The sequence below is a fragment of the Oncorhynchus nerka genome, unplaced genomic scaffold (assembly GCF_034236695.1).
Source record: "Oncorhynchus nerka isolate Pitt River unplaced genomic scaffold, Oner_Uvic_2.0 unplaced_scaffold_3958, whole genome shotgun sequence".
In the NCBI taxonomy this organism is placed as follows: Eukaryota; Metazoa; Chordata; class Actinopteri; order Salmoniformes; family Salmonidae; genus Oncorhynchus; species Oncorhynchus nerka.
In genome coordinates, this window is record NW_027037339.1 from 7501 (window position 1) to 12500 (window position 5000).

Below are 5000 nucleotides of genomic sequence, written 5' to 3' on the forward strand. Positions count from 1 at the left end.
ACACGAGAAGAGGTACACACACTGACACACACACTAAGACACACACTAAGACACACACTAACACACACACTAGCACACACACTAGCACACACACTAACACACACACTAGCACACACACTAACACACACACTGACACACACACTAAGACACACACTAAGACACACTAACACACACACTAGACACACACTAGCACACACACTAACACACACACACTACACACACACTAGCACACACACTAACACACACACTAACACACACACTAACACACACACTAGCACACACTAACTAACACACACACTAAACACACACTAGCACACACACACACTAGCATACACACTAGCACACACACTAGCACACACTAGCACACACACTAGCACACACACTAGCACACACACTAACACACACACTAGCACACACTAACACACACACTAACACACACACTAGCACACACACTAGCATACACACTAGCATACACTAGCACACACACTAGCACACACACTAGCACACACTAACACACACACTAACACACACACACTAACACACACACACACTAGCACACACACTAACACACACACTAGCACACACACTAGCACACACACTAACACACACTAGCACACACACTAGCACACTAGCACACACTAGCACACACACTAACACACACACTAGCACACACACTAGCATACACACTAGCACACACACTAGCACACACACTAGCACACACACTAGCACACACACTAACACACACACTAACACACACACTAACACACACACTAGCACACACACTAGCACACACACTAACACACACACTAGCACACACACTAGCACACACACACTAACACACACACTAGCACACACACTAGCACACACACTAACACACACACTAGCACACACACTAACACACACACTAGCACACACACTAGCATACACACTAGCACACACACTAGCACACACACTAGCACACACACCAAACACACTAACACACACTAACACACACACTAGCACACACACTAGCACACACTACACACACACTAGCACACACACTAGCACACACACACTAACACACACACTAGCACACACACTAGCACACACACACTAGCACACACACACTAACACACTAACACACACACACATTTTAGTACGTTAACATCTGATTAGTGTCTAAAATGTCTGTTTGTTTGTTTGTTTGTTTGTGTCAGGATGAGAAGCTGAAGAAGTTAGTAGAACATCATGGATCAGAAGACTGGAAGCTCATCACTAGTTTCCTACCTGTAAGACACACACACACACAACACACACACACACACACACACACACACACACACACACACACACACACACACACACACACACACACACACACACACACACACACACACACACACACACCTCCTAAAAACCGCACAGGGGAAAGGGTTCAGCACAGTAGACTAGTCCCACCTGGGCCACATCTGCTCTCCCCAGGCCTGTTACATTCCCCGGTAACTATCTGCATGCTCTCCCCAGGCCTGTTTCATTCCCCGGTAACTATCTGCATGCTCTCCCCAGGCCTGTTTCATTCCCCGGTAACTATCTGCATGCTCTCCCAGGCCTGTTTCATTCCCCGGTAACTATCTGCATGCTCTCCCCAGGCCTGTTTCATTCCCGGTAACTATCTGCATGCTCTCCCCAGGCCTGTTTCATTCCCCGGTAACTATCTGCATGCTCTCCCCAGGCCTGTTTCATTCCCCGGTAACTATCTGCATGCTCTCCCCAGGCCTGTTTCATTCCCCGGTAACTATCTGCATGCTCTCCCCAGGCCTGTTTCATTCCCCGGTAACTATCTGCATGCTCTCCCCAGGCCTGTTTCATTCCCCGGTAACTATCTGCATGCTCTCCCCAGGCCTGTTTCATTCCCCGGTAACTATCTGCATGCTCTCCCCAGGCCTGTTTCATTCCCGGTAACTATCTGCATGCTCTCCCCAGGCCTGTTTCATTCCCGGTAACTATCTGCATGCTCTCCCCAGGCCTGTTTCATTCCCGGTAACTATCTGCATGCTCTCCCCAGGCCTGTTTCATTCCCCGGTAACTATCTGCATGCTCTCCCCAGGCCTGTTTCATTCCCCGGTAACTATCTGCATGCTCTCCCCAGGCCTGTTTCATTCCCCGGTAACTATCTGCATGCTCTCCCCAGGCCTGTTTCATTCCCCGGTAACTATCTGTTCTCCAACAGAACCGTACAGACGTTCAGTGCCAGCACCGCTGGCAGAAGGTTCTCAACCCAGAACTCATCAAAGGACCCTGGACCAAGGAGGAGGACCAGAGAGTAAGAACACAACCTTATAGAACCGTATAGAGAACCCTTTCAGAACCCTTTCAGAACCCTATAGAACCTTATTGAGAACCCTTTCAGAACCCTATAGAACCTTATAGAGAACCCTTTCAGAATAGAACCTTATAGAGAACCCTTTCAGAACCCTTTCAGAACCTTATAGAACCGTATAGAATATTAGAGAACCCTTTCAGAACCTTCAGACCAGCTACCTATATAGTGCACTACTTTAGACCAGAGCCCTATTCCCTATTTAGTGCACTACTTTAGACCAGAACCCTATTCTATATAGTACACTACTTTAGACCAGAACCCTTTTCCTATATAGTGCACTACTTTAGACCAGAACCTATTCCCTACATAGTGCACTACTTTAGACCAGAGCCCTATTCCTATATAGTACACTACTATAGACCAGAGCCCTATTCCTACATAGTGCACTACTTAGACCAGAGCCATATTCCCTATATATAGACCAGAGCACTACTATAGACCAGAGCCATATTCCTATATGGTGGTGCACTACTATAGACCAGAGCCCTATTCCCTATATAGAACACTACTTATAGACCAGAGCCCTATTCCCTATATGGTGCACTACTTTAGACCAGAACCCTATTCCCTACATAGTGGTACTACTATAGACCAGAGCCCTATTCCTACATTGTGGTATTACTATAGACCAGAACCCTATTCCTACATAGTGCACTACTATAGACCAGAACCTATTCCTACATAGTGCACTACTATAGACCAGAACCCTATTCCTATATGGTGCACTACTATAGACCAGAACCCTATTCCCTACATAGTGCACTACTATAGACCAGAACCTGAATAGGAATGAATAAGGATGAATAAGGCGCCATGTCCTGTAGTGTACTCAATAGCTTTCTAAATACCTGTATTATCTGAAGACACAGACACACAGAAAGATGAGTTTTTAAGGTGTGTATTCCTGAGTATTTGCACACACCGAAAGATGAGTTTTAAGGTGTGTATTCCTGAGCATTTGCACACACACAGAAGCCATGATGAGGTAATAATTAGCAAAGAAGTTGACTATGGAAACTCCCTCCCAACCACAAGCAGGTGGATCCAACATTTAGAGAGAATGATACAGAGATGAAGAAAAGAGAGGAGAGATGAGAAGGAGAGGGAGAGAGGGAGAAGGAGAGGGAGAGAGGAGCGAGAAGGAGAGAGGGAGAGGGGAGCGGAGAGGGAGAGAGGGAGAGAAGGAGAGGGAGAGAGGGAGAGAAGGAGAGGGAGAGGGAGATAGGAGGACATCATGACTGCACGCTTTGTCAGAGTGGATCGATCGCTATGTGTCACGAGGCGACACGTTACAGTGGATGACTGTCTCCATACTGAGAGCATACTTGACGAGTGACATCCAATGTGCTTACGTAGATGGCTGACACATGTTACAGACATGATATTTGCATAAATGACATGAGGAGATGGAGGAGAAGATGATGACATGGCAGTTATTACGGACATCTCAGCATGCAGCACATTCATGGAGCATCATTGCATACTCACGCACTGACTGTACGCACGCTGAGCACAGTGCAAGATTACGTGAGCAGGCCACGTCAGCAGTGTGTCAGAGCAGTCGATCTGAACATCAGGAACGTCCATATTGATGCTTACATGATGATAGTTTAAGGATGGAGGGAAGGAAAGTGGGTTGACTGAGGAATGAGAAGTATTGTTGACTTTTGGTCTGTTTCTGAAAATGGACAAAGACTAATAAACTGTTGTATTTCCATCCACCTCCTCCTCCTCTCTCCCCTCCCTCTCCCCTCCACCTCCCTCTCCCCCTCCACCTCCCTTCTCCCCCTCCCTTCTCCCTCCTCCACCTTTCCTCCATCTCCCTCCTCCCTCCTCTTTCCCTCTCCCTCCACCTCCTCTCCCTTTCCCTTCTCCCTCCTCCACCTCCCTCTCTTCCTCCCTTTCTCCCCTCTTCCTCCACCTTCCTCTCCCCTCCATCCCCTCTCCCCTCCATCTCCCTCTGTCCCTCCACCTTCAATCTCCCCTTCTCTCCCCTCCATCTCCCCTCTCCTCTCCCTCCATCTCCCTTGTCCCTCCCACCTTCAATCTTTCCTCCATCTCCCCTTCCCTCCATCTCTCTCCCCTCTCCCCTCCATCCATCTCCTCTCCCTCCATCTCCCTCTCCCCTCCATCTCCCCTCCATCTCCTCCCCTCTCCCCATCTCCCCTCTCCCCTCCATCTCCTCCATCTCCCTCTCCCTCCTCCATCTCCCCTCTCCCCTCCATCTCCCTCTCCTCCCCTCCATCTCCCCTCTCCTCCATCTCCCCTCCATCTCCCCTCTCCTCCATCTCCCCTCTCCTCTCCCCTCCACTCCCCTCCATCTCCCTCCTCTCCCCCATCTCCATCTCCCCTCCATCTCCTCCCCTCCATCTCCTCCATCTCCCATCTCCCTCTCCCTCCATCTCTCCCTCTCCCTTCCTCCATATCTCCCTCTCCCCTCCATCTCCCTCTCCCCTCCATCTCCCCTTCATCTCCATCTCCCCTCCATCTCCCCTCCATCTCCCCATCTCCCCTCTCCTCCATCTCCCCTCTCCTCTCCCCTCCATCTCTCTCTCCCCTCCATCTCCCTCTCCTCCCATCTCCCCTCCATCTCCCTCTCCTCCATCTCCCCTCCATCTCCCATCTCCTCCATCTCCCC

General features: G+C 49.4%; 1 pseudogene; it reads left to right on the plus strand.

Annotated features, from left to right (window-relative positions):
* The window catches only part of LOC135566624 (transcriptional activator Myb-like), an 11960-nt pseudogene that overhangs the window by 1465 nt on the left and 5495 nt on the right, over positions 1-5000 (plus strand).